Source organism: Bubalus kerabau, chromosome 10, assembly GCF_029407905.1.
Source record: "Bubalus kerabau isolate K-KA32 ecotype Philippines breed swamp buffalo chromosome 10, PCC_UOA_SB_1v2, whole genome shotgun sequence".
NCBI classification, from domain to species: Eukaryota; Metazoa; Chordata; class Mammalia; order Artiodactyla; family Bovidae; genus Bubalus; species Bubalus kerabau.
The window spans coordinates 72,872,522-72,885,045 of NC_073633.1; the positions used below are offsets into that span (position 1 = coordinate 72,872,522).

At 40.3% G+C, this 12,524-nt stretch overlaps 2 long non-coding RNA genes across 3 annotated transcripts in view; one reads left to right on the forward strand and one right to left on the reverse strand.

Moving 5' to 3' along the window:
• The window catches only part of LOC129621563 (uncharacterized), a 100,899-nt gene that overhangs the window by 43,446 nt on the left and 44,929 nt on the right, over nt 1-12,524 (forward strand). The window contains exons 3-4 of one of the 2 annotated variants that reach the window (XR_008699439.1): nt 3,363-3,515; nt 3,623-4,325. This is a non-coding gene — a long non-coding RNA (uncharacterized LOC129621563). Of the gene's footprint in view, nt 1-3,362; nt 3,516-3,622; nt 4,326-12,524 lie in introns of those variants that run through there. The other variant, XR_008699440.1, reaches the window with a different exon arrangement.
• The window catches only part of LOC129621564 (uncharacterized), a 40,013-nt gene continuing 30,415 nt past the window's right edge, over nt 2,927-12,524 (reverse strand). The window contains exons 3-5 of the long non-coding RNA XR_008699441.1: nt 7,905-8,000; nt 6,766-6,947; nt 2,927-3,376 (exon numbers count right to left, since the gene is read on the reverse strand). This is a non-coding gene — a long non-coding RNA (uncharacterized LOC129621564). The remainder of the gene's footprint in view (nt 3,377-6,765; nt 6,948-7,904; nt 8,001-12,524) is intronic.

Genomic DNA, 12,524 nt, shown 5'->3' on the forward strand with positions numbered 1-12,524 from the left:
GATTACATTGCACAACTCCCAGCAAGGCTTATTAAAACTCCTCTTTAAACAGTTTTACTTTCCCCCAGCGTCCAGTTCCTCTATCAGTTTTCATATGCATTAGTTAGGGTAATAATAAGTTACCATAACAAACAGTCCCAAAATGGAGAATCCCAGGGATGGGGGGAGCCTGGTGGGCTGCCGTCTATGGGGTCGCACAGAGTCGGACATGACTGAAGTGACTTAGCAGCAAAAAAAAAAAAAAAAAGGTTTTTTTCTCTCTCTTGTAACAGTTAGGATGTAAATGTTCCTGGCCAGCAGGGCAGCTCTGCTCCCTGGTTCCTCAAGAACCTCGGTTCTTTCTAAAGCTCCTCATTGATAACATTTGCATAATAAAATTGGATGGATTCCATATGAAGGGAACAGAGAAGGATTGGAGGAGGCACAACTCTGTGTCTGAAGATCCAGGCTCATAAATGCATATTTCACTTCTGCTAATACTTGATTATTCAGTTGTTAACAACTTAATTACTTGACCACACCTACCGTAGCAGTTTGCAAATTGGCCCCAATTCTTCACCCTGCCCTGTACCCAACCCTTTGCATTGTGACTTTACAGCTCCTCTGATCAAAAGGTCGAGTTTGTTTCTCCTCTTGAATCTGGCCTGGACTTGTGATTTATTTCTGCTAGTAGATTATGGCAGAAACAATGCTGTGGCAGTTCAGAGTCTAGATTTTAAAGGCATTCTGCTTTCTCTCTTGGAGTTCTTTCTATCTGCCATGTGAAAAAGTGAAGAAGTCCATGTGAACAAGTCCAACTAGCCTGATGATGAGAAACCATGGAGCAGAGATTGACCACATCAGCTGAGCCCAGCCCAGATCAATGACCCACAGAATTATGAACTCAGTTAGTGGTTAATTTGTTGAAAGTTGGGTTCTCTGGGAAGCAGATGCTGAGATGGAGTTAGGAATACAAAATACTTGTGAAAGGAAAAGGGAAGGAAGTAGGGTTTGGCAGGATTTACAGGCAATGTTTACCCTTTATTAACTATCTTATGTGTTGTATGTAGTTGTAAAAATTTGAGCCAATACATACAAAGTATCTTGGAGAAGGAAATGGCAACCTACTCCAGTATTCCTGCCTGGAGAATTCCATGGACAGAGGCACTTTGCAGGCTACCACGCATGGGGTTGCAGAGTTTGCTGCAACGGAGCACATGCCGAGCATCTAGCAAAGAGCTCAGAGGTGCATTCTGGTTTTGTGGGGCCTAAATGTTATGTAACTTGCAGGTCCCTTTTTAAAGAAAAAGGATACAAAGTGACAAAAACAAAATTAAGTGCATGACCTTGGATAGGTCCCTTGTGAAAGAGAAGCTTTTCCTTCATTAACTTTATAGTAAACCTGCTCCTGATGATGCCTGACAGATGATAAATGTTAGAAAGTGCATGTTATTATTTGTCCAGTAAAAAAAAAATGCACAGTCATTAATTTATTGGTAGTCAGCATTTCACAAACAAGGTGCCATCAAGTTCACTTAGGTGCAAAATCCATACCAACTTCAATTTCCTCCTGAGGGGAATGGAGGGTCCTTATCACAGACAGAGGTCACCTATCCTTCTGTCTCTCCATCATATAAACCTGTGACAGGGGAACCCCCGTAGCTTTGTGAGGCAGAGTCAGACTTCCACTCTACAAGCTGAAAAATAGCAAAAATGTACTTCCTGAGCCTTTTCTGCAGCTAAGACAGCGCGGATCAATCAGGGCGCATGACCTAGATCTTGAAATGAAAATAACTGTGTGAGGAAGGAGTCCAGCAGAATGTTCTCTGGTAGCTGTTTGGAGACGCAGATGCAGTATCTCTGGCAACAGCGCCCAGTGTCTGACATCCAATGTCGGTGGGGTGAGGGGGAAGCTGCAGTGGCTGCGCCCAGGGATAGCACTAGCGAGTTTGGATCCCACACCGATGTGAGTATAGACCTGTATACACAGTCTCCCAAAGATGCCATGAGATGCCCAGTATCTTTTCAATAGATTTCCTTTCCTGCTTAAATTAACCAGAGCAGCTTCCTCCTGCTTGCGGCCAAAATCCCAACAGACATACTATACACGGGTTTTTAACTTCAGCCCTCACAGCTGAAGAGCAGGAAATGTTCCCTTTCTACTTTGGATGAATTCTTACATCTGGAGATGCTATGGAAAGAAGGATGCACTTATGTGAGAATCCGATGAGAAGCATTTTCCTCCTTGAGAGTCAGATTACTCATTTGATGTCTTCAGTTGTTTACTTGCTGTATGACCTTGGGCCATACAAGAAACTCAGTTTCTAAAAGTCTCTAATGCATGCACCTGGAGTTGGTGTAAGGCTTAAATGTGATAGTATATGTGAAAGTGATCTTTAAATTGTTAAGGAGTTAACAAATCTGAGTTATTTTTAAATATATATATATAAAAAAATCTACCCAATTCTTACTCTCAAACTGATACACTAATTCCTGCTTTGGAAAATTTGGATAGTAATTAAAGTCAGTTTGTGAGCTTGAACACATTCCTCACATAATTCGAGCTTGTTCCATCTTGTTTGTATAGTTAGTTGGTGGCTTTACTATGGGAAATGTACCTTTGTAACTTTCTTCTTGCTGTATAGGTCACGGCAATCATGTATCTCAACAACTCTCAAGTATTTTTCAAAATTTGTGAAGGAATAAATTTTATCATTTGAGTTCTTAAAAGAAAATAAATGTAATGTGGGAGAAATAATTTCACAATCATTTATGCAATCCACACATTGGCCTTAGCTCTTTTCCATTCTTAGTTTGGAGTTTCAGTTTCTCTTTGGAGTTTTCTTTTGGAGTTTCTGAACTTGTTTAAAGAACTTGGATAAGCAGGAAATCAATCTTGGAGACAGCAGACTAAAGTATTTTTGTTTCCCATCCAAGTACTAACCAGGCCGGACCCTGCTTAGCTTCTGAAATCAGACAAGATTGGGCGTGTTCAAGGTGATATGACCATAGACTAGACTTAAGCATTTTTGTAATTGTTCTTTACAAAATATTGTTTGGCTTGTATGTAATATATACTCATTACAGAGAAATTGGGACTATAAGTAAGAAAAATATTCTAAATCCCAATAATACTACTTTGGCATTTAGTTATCTATTATTAGTTATTTATTTTGTGTATTATTATCTATTGCTGCATAACACACAGCCCAAACTTAGTGGCCTGAGACATTCTATGAAGCACACAGAGTGTCAGGAATTCAGACAGGGGACCAAGGAGTGGCTTGTCTCTGCTCTATGATACTGGGGATTCACTTGGGAAGAGAAGTGCTGGTGACTTGCAAGCCGTGACTCGAATCATCTGGTGGCTTCTCTACTCACAGGTGTGCTGGTTACCCTGGAATGACACAGAGGCAAAATTCAGCTGCAATTCTTGACTGGAGTCTGGAGCATCTAGGTTTGGTCTCCCTGTGTGGTTTGGGCTTTTCACAACATGGCGACTGGGTTCTAAGAGGAATATCCAGAGGAAACTTTAGGTGAGTAGTCATTCCAAGAGAACCAGGCAGAAGCTCCCTGACATTTTATGCACTGACTTCAGAATCCACACTGTATCAGTTCTGTTATGCTCTTTTGTTCAAAACAGCCACGAGATTGTCCAGATTCAACAGGAAGGAGCCATATACCCCGCCATTCAATGGAAGAAATATCAAAGAACTTGAAGGCCAAGTTAAAAATGTATATCTTGCAAGACTTTTCTGTATGGCTTATATGATATACTTATGCACACACACACACATACATATCTAAATTTTTGTGTGTGACTACACCATGTGGCTTGGAGGATCTTAGTTCCCTGACCAAAGATCAATCCCAGGCTCTCAGCAGTGGAAGTAGAGTCCTAAAAACTGGTCCACCAAAGAATTTTCTAAGTAATTTTTAAAACAAAAATGAAACCAGATCATGCATTCTATGTTAAACATGATTTTATGTAACAAGAAAATAAAAGTTAATGAGATGATTGTTAACTTCCAAGAACATTTAAATTCTGGGAGGTTTTATATAGTGATCTTAAAATTACATCTGGAGTATTTTATATTTAAGTATTTTATATATAAAAATAACTCAGATTTGTTAACTTCTTAACAATTTAAAGATCACTTTCACATATACGATCACATTTAAGCCTTACACCAACCCCAGGTGCAAGCATTATAAGTGACATTTTAGAAACTTCTAGAAACTGAGTTTCTTGTGGAGCCCAAGGTCATACAGCAAGTAAATAGCTAAAGACATCCAATGAGCAATCTGACTCCAAGGTGGAAAGTACATTTTATAGTTTCCTGGAGATTAATTTAGTGAGAAAAATAAAATTTGGAAAGATGATATCCATTGAGAGTTTTAAAAAGTAAAGGTCTATACAGCGACGTTTCTATTTCAAAGCTATTCTTTGAATTCAACTTTAAATCTGAAGATAGAGCTCTAAACCACTGCTAGTGTTAAAAAGAGAACCAAATGACATTATTTCATCTCAAATATTTTAAAAGATAATGTCAATGCCATGTAGTAAAATCAGGATTTGACTTTTTTATGGTCCTAGGCATGGCTCTTCAAACATGGCCATGTATCAAATCACCTGTGTACATAGCATTCTAGTTATGCTAGCCAGGAATTCAGATACTGTCTTCTTCTTCTTGTTATTTAGTTAATAAGCTTTATTTTTGGCCTTGAGGTATGTGGGACCTTAGTGCTCCGAACCAGGGAGTGAACCTGCACTCTTGGAAGCTTGGAGTCTTAACCACTAGACCGCCAGGGAAGTAACTTCATTTTTTAGAAAAACTTTAGGTTCACAACAGAACTGAGTAGAGAGTACAGAGAGTTCCCATATACCCCCTGTCCCCACACACATACAACCTCCTCACTATCATCATCCCATGTGAGAGTTGTACATTTGTTGCAATCAGTATTTCTACACTGGCACATCATCGTCAGGCAGAGCCCATAGTTTACATTAGGATTCAGTTTTGGTGTTGTACATTCTATGGGCATTAACAAATGTATAATGACCTGCATCTACCATTGTAGTAGAATGGTTTCACTTCCTTAAAAATGCTCTGTGCTCTGCCTTTTCATCCCTCCCTCCCCTCTAAACTCTGGCAACCACTAATCTTTTATTCTCCATAGTTTTGCCTTTTCTGGAATGCCATATTGTTGGAGTCATACAGTATGTAGCCTTAGGTTGGTTTCTTTCAGTCAGTAATATGTATTTGTTGTCTTTTCATGGCTGATCATTTTTTATTGGCTTTTTCATTATCTGTATGTACCAGTTCATTCATCCATCTTGATTGCTCCCAAGTTTTGGCAATTATGAGTGAAGTTGCTGTAAACATCCATGTGCATATTTTGTGTAGACATAAGTTTTCAATTCATCTGGGTAAATACCAAGGGATGCTATTGTTGAACAGTGTGATAATAGTACCTTTAGCTTTGTTAGAATTGCCAAACTGTCTCCCAAAGTGGCTGTACTATTTTTGAATTCCCACTAGCAATGAATGAGAGTTGCTGTTGCTCTACATCCTTGCTAGCATTTGGTGTTGTGAGTGTTCTGGACTTTGCCCAGTCTAATAGGTGTGTTGTGAGATAATAACACATACATGTATTGGTCTCTGCCCCTGGTTCCTGGCACAGAGCTCCTAAAACCTTTGTAATTTCTTAAGAAATAGAAGCCCTAGGATTTGTTCTACTATTTGGTCTTTGACCTTAGTTTCTGACACAGAGTTCCTAAATCCCCTGGAATTTCCTGGGTGATAGCAGTGTCTTTTGTTCTAACAAGGTGACACTTTGGAGGTTCCTGGATGGGGTCTGGTCATCAGAAACACCAAGCCATGATTAGAAGCTTGAAATTTTTAGTCCCACCTCCCATTCTCAAGAGAGAGGAGAGGGTTGGAAACGGAGTTAATGATGAATCATGCCTAGATGATAAAGCCTCCATAAAAATCCCAAAGGTATGGAATTCAGAGAGTTTACAAGCTGGAGAACATAGAGGTGACATGACTCCTTCCCACATCCCTAGCCCTTTGGATTTCTTTATGGATATTCATCTATATTCTGTATCATATCCTTTTATAATAAACTGGTAAATAGTAAATAAACCGTTTTCCTAAATCCTGCAATCCACTTTAACAAAGTACTCAATCACAAAGAGAGGTTGGTGGGAATCTTTCATTTATAGAGAATTGGTCAGAAGCGCAGGTGACAACCTGGACTTGGTGATTGGCATCTAAGGTGGTGACAGTCTTGTAGGACGAAGTCCTTAACCTGTGGGGTCTGATGCTATCTCCAGGTAGTGTCAGAATTGGGTAAAATTGTCAATGCTCAGCTGGTGTTGCAGAGGATTTTTGGTGGGGGAAAACCCTCACATATCTGGTGATAGAAGTGTTGTGAGTGTGGTGTTAGCATGAGAGTAAAAGATGAAAGAGATTCACAGAAGAACTGAGTTTTTCCTACACAGTAGTAGTATCTTGTTGTTGTTTTCATCTTTTAAATGTCATTTAATCTTTTAATGTCATTTCTTTGATGACATGATGTGGAGCATTTTTTCAGATAGTTACTTGCCATGTATACATCTTCTTTGGTGACATGTCTGTTTAGGTCTTTGGACCATCATTTAATCAAGCTCTTAGCTTTCTTATATGTTAAGAGCTCATTATATATTTTGGCTAATAGTCTCTTGTCAAATGTGTGCTGTCAACTACAAACTGGCACTTGCCATGGCCGCTTGCCACTTACCGCTACAACGATTAGGTCATGTGTTGCTGCAACTGCTCATTTTCAACATCCCCTGAAAGGAGTTCGGGGTGGAGAGCAGAAATGAGGCATTCTGTACTCTGGGAAAAACTGGCAGAATAGGTCTTCAGATAGATATTTTCAGGAGCCGATTTTATGAGCCCAATAGCTGTATCTCCTCATATCTAGAAAAGTACCAACAGTCTTCATAGTGGCAACTGCTCCTCGTGACTAACAGAATCTTCTGCAAAAAATATGATCTTGCATGTATTGAAGTGAAGTGAAGTGAAGTCACTCAGTCGTGTCCGACTCTTTGCAGCCTCATGGACTGTAGCCTACCAAGCTCCTCTGTCCATGGGATTTTCCAGGCAATAGTACTGGAGTCGATTGACATTTTGCATGTATTGGCCCTTACCAAAATCACATTTATACTGACCTTCCCCCACTACCTCTTTGGAGCAGTTTTTCAGAGCTGAGATGCTACCTTCAGGGCTATAGTCCTCATTTTGCCCCCAAATAAAACTTAATTCACAACTCTCACATTGTGAATTTTTTTAAGTTAACACTGTTTTACCAATATTTTCATCCAACTATACATCCAAATATTTTCAAGGAAATATCTGTTGCTTGTCATCTCATGAGCTTGATTCTTCTGTTTTCAAGCTGTTCATTTTGCACTAACAGTACATCTTCTACTCGATTGTTTTTCACACTGGGCTCCATTCTAAGAGGATTGCTTTCTTGGCACACACACTCTGGGCACAGGGTGGTGCTTTCAGGTTCAGATAACTCTCTTTAATAATACTTGTAGATATATTTTACCTAGGGTTTGAAAGACAAGGGAAAGATTACTTGACATAATTGAATTATGGAATAAATCATGTACACACATAGCTTATATACAACTGTACACTATGTATAGAGTTATAAAAATTATATTGATGACTCAGATGGTAAAGAATCTGCCTGTAATGCGGGAGACCCAGGTTCTATCCCTGGGTTGGGAAGATACCCTAAAGAAGGAAATGACAACTCACTCCCGTATTCTTGCCTGAAGAATTCCATGGACAGAGGAGCCTGATGGGTACAGTTCATGGGATTGCAAACAGTCGGACACAACTGAGTGACTAATGCTTACTTACTTTAGTGGAGTCAGAAGGCATCCAAACCAGGGCATCTGCTAGTCAGCTCTTTGCCTTTGGTAACTCACACCAATTCCTCTGCCTTGGTTTCACTTTCTATAAAATGAAAGGATCAGATTAGATCAACTCTCAGTATACTTCTAAGGCTGCAGTTGAACATGACTGAACAACTAACACTTTACTTTCATAGATGTAATTGACTAATTTTTGAATTTTCTATGTAGTGCTTATCTCCAGCTCAAACATTTTGTTTTTGATCATTTATTTTCTACCTCTTAGAATGTAAGTGTTAAGGTTATGCTGTATTCATCTCTGTAAACCTAAAACAGCATCTGGCACACAGTAGTAGAGGTGACGGGATTCCAGCTGAGCTATTTCAAATCTTAAAAAGATGATGCTCTTAAAGTGCTGCACTCAATATGCCAACAAATTTGAAAAACTTAGCAGTGGCCACAGGACTGGAAAAGGTCAGTTTTGATTAAAGTACCAAAGAAGGGGAATGCCAAAGAATGTTCAAACTACTGCACAATTGCACTCATTTCACATGCTAGCAAAGTCAAGCTCAAAATCCTCCAAGCTAGGCTTTAAAAGTACGTGAACCGAGAACTTCTAGATGTTCAATCTGGATTTAGAAAAGGCAGAGGAACCAGAGATCAAATTGCTAACATCCATTGGATCATAGATAAAGCAAGAGAATTCCAGAAAAACATCTACTTCTGCTTCATTGACTACATAAAAGACTTTGACTGTCTGGATCACAACTAACTGTAGAAAATTCTTAAAGAGATGGGAATACTAGACCACCTTATCTGCCTCCAGAGAAATGTATGCAAGTCAAGAAGCAACAGGTAGAACCAAACATGGAAAAACAGACTGGCTCAAAACTGGAAAAGGAGTGCATCAAGGCTATATAATGTCACCTTGTTTATTTAACTTCTATGCAGAGTACATCATGTGAAATGCTGGGATGAAAGAAGCACAAGCTGGAATCAAGACTGAGGGGAGAAATATCAATAACCTCAGACATGCAGATGATACCACTCTTATGGCAGAAAGCAAAGAGGAACTAAAGAGCCTTTTGATAAAGGTGAAAGAGAGTGAAAAGTATGGCCTAAAACTCAATATTCAAAAAACAAAGATCATGGCATCCAGTCCCATCACTTCATGGCAAATAGATGAGCAAACAATGGAAACAGTGAGAGACTTTATTTTTTGGGGCTCCAAAATCAATGCAGATGGTGACTGCAGCCATGAAATTAAAAGATGCTTGCTCCTTGGAAGAAAAACTTTGACAACCCTAGACAGTGTATTGTAAAGCAGAGACACTACTCTGCCGACAAAGGTCTGTCTAGTCAAAGCTATGGTTTTTTCAGTAGTCATGTATGGGTATGAGCATTGGACCATAAAGAAGGCTGAGTGCCAAAAATTTAATGCTTTCAAACTGTGGTGTTGGAGAAGATTCTTGACAGTCCACTGGACTGCAAGGAGATCAAATCAGTCAGTCCTAAAGGAAATCAGTCCTGAATATTCATTGGAAGTACTGATGCTGAAGCTGAAACTCCAATACTTTGGCCACCTGATGAGAAGAGCTGAAAAGACCCTGATGCTGGGAAAGATTGAGGGCAGGAGAAGAAGGGAACGACAGAGGATGAGATGGTTGGATGGCATCACCGACTCAATGAACATGAGTTTGAGTAAACTCTGGGAGTTGGTGATGGACAGGGAGGCCTGGCGTGCTGCAGTCCACAGGCTTGTAAAGAGTTGGACATGACTGAGCGACTGAACAACAAGCCTGTGTTTACATTTGATGAATAAATTTATGATTAAATGACTGTGGGGTTGTGTATTCTTCAGATATTGGTGAGACCTTAAGGCAGTTCTATGCCATACTCTTGTCTTGTCATCTTCAGAGCTGCTTACACTTGTTTTTAGATCTGTCTTGTATCAAGTGCTGACCACATTTCTTTAAATTGTCAGAGCAGAAACCTTCATTGCAAGGAATCCTTTGTTTCCCATCTGAAATTGCTCAGAGTATAGATTTAAAGTACTGAGTATCCTATAAATGTGTTTATATGGCTCTATTTAAAATGTATGTGTCTCTAATTCTATAAAATACTTGTTACAGCTGCCAGGAAATGCCCCTGAATGCTGGCCATTAACGGCCTTCTGCAAGTGCTATGGCAGCTGGAGGAGTCTCAGGAGGATGAGAACAACTTTCAGTCCCTGTCTGGAAAATCCTCCATCCTACTTTCTCTGCTCAGGAGACTCCCTGTGCATTGTCACCTCAGCTAGGTTATCCTAACTGGCTGGGTATAAAAATAAAACATATTACTTTGCAAGGGTTCCTATTTATCTATGCACATGTGGTGCCTACTGTGCATTAGGTGAAGTAGAAGATACTCATTACATACTAATAGATGGGTTGTTATTATCATTATTGATTGTATCACTTATTATTTAGGGTTAATAATTAGGAAATATGTATCTAAAAAGTTACATTACACCAAAGAAGATATATGAATGGCAATAATCACACAAAAAGATATCAGCATCACTAATCGTTCAGTTCAGTTCAGTTCAGTCAATCAGTCGTGTCCGACTCTTTGCAACCCCATGAATCGCAGCACGCCAGGCCTCCCTGTCCATCACCATCTCCTGGAGTTCACTCAAACTCACATCCATTGAGTCGGTGATGCCATCCAGCCATCTCATCCTCTGTCGTCCCCTTCTCCTCCTGCCCCCAATCCCTCTCAGCATCAGAGTCTTTTCCAATGAGTCAACTCTTTGCATGAGGTGGCCAAAGTACTGGAGTTTCAGCTTCAGCATCAGTCCTTCCAAAGAACACCCGGGGTTGATCTCCTTCAGAATGGACTGGTTGGGTCTCTTTGCAGTCCAAGGGACTCTCAAGAGTCTTCTCCAACACCACGGCTCAAAAGCATCAATTCTTCGGTGCTCAGCTTTCTTCACAGTCCAACTCTCACATCCATACATGACCACAGGAAAAACCATAGCCTTGACTAGATGGACCTTTGTTGGCAAAGTAATGTCTCTGCTTTTGAATATGCTATCTAGGTTGGTCATAACTTTCCTTCCAAGGAGTAAGCGTCTTTTAATTTCATGGCTGTAGTCACCATCTGCTGTGATTTTGGCCCCCCAAAATAAAGTCTGACACAGTTTCCACTGTTTCCCCATCTATTTCCCATGAAGTGATGGGACCGGATGCCATGATCTTCGTTTTCTGAAAAAGCCAACTTTTTCACTCTCCACTTTCACTTTCATCAAGAGGCTTTTTAGTTCCTCTTCACTTTCTGCCTTAAGGGTGGTGTCATCTGCATATCTGAGGTTATTGATATTTCTCCTGGCCATCTTGATTCCAGCTTGTGTTTCTTCCAGTCCAGCGTTTCTCATGATGTACTCTGCATATAAGTTAAATAAGCAGGGTGACAATATACAGCCTTGACGTACTCCTTTTCCTATTTGGAACCAGTCTGTTGTTCCATGTCCAGTTCTAACTGTTGCTTCCTGACCTGCATACAGATTTCTCAAGAGGCAGGTCAGGTGGTCTGGTATTCCCATCACTTTCAGAATCTTCCAGCTTATTGTGATCCACACAGTCAAAGGCTTTGGCATAGTCAATAAAGCAGAAATAGATGTTTTTCAGGAACTCTCTTGCTTTTTTGATGATCCAGCAGATGTTGGCAATTTGATCTCTGGTTCCTCTGCCTTTTCTAAAACCAGCTTTGTTAGGGAAATGCAAATCAAAATTACAATGATATACAACTTCACACCCATTAAGATGGCTTTATAAAAGTTTTTAAAAAGAAGAAAATAAGTATGGAATGGATGTAGAGAAAATGAAACTGCTATGTACTGGTGAAGGGAATGTAAAATTGTATATGCACTGTGGAAAGTGGTATGCCAGGTGGTCCTCAAAAATAAGCATAGAATTTGGTTCAGGAATTGCACTTTTGGATATATACCCTCCAAAATTGAAAGCAGGCATTCTATCAGATATTTGGACGCCAGTGTTCATATCAACATTTGCAATAACTGAAAGGTAGAATGCTAGCAAACATTCATTGGCAGATGGATGGGCTACAGTTCATGGGGTCAACAAAGAGTCGGACTTGACTGAGCACACAGAGATAGTTTACCATAGACTGCTAAGTCACTTCAGTCATGTCCGACTCTGTGTGACCCCATAGACGGCAGCCCACCAGGCTCCCCCGTCCCTGGGATTCTCCAGGCAAGAACACTGGAGTGGGTTGTCATTTCCTTCTCCAATGCATGAAAGTGAAAAGTGAAAGCGAAGTTGCTCAGTGGTGTCCGACCCTCAGCGACCCCACGGACTGCAGCCTACCAGGCTCCTCTGTCCATGGGATTTTCCCGGCAGGAGTACTGGAATGGGGTGCCATTGCCTTCTCAGAAACCCCTCCTAAATCACTTTGTCACCAGTAAAGCCCACTGATAAATAAAAGCTTGAGGAAAATATAAGCCCAAGAAAAATAAGGTGGGATCTAGGTGACAGGTGATAAGGTCTAATCTCTTCCTTTGTGCTTCACCTAGTTTTCCTTGATCCTCTGGGTGTGGTATTCATGGGGTGCCACACCCAGAGGCCTT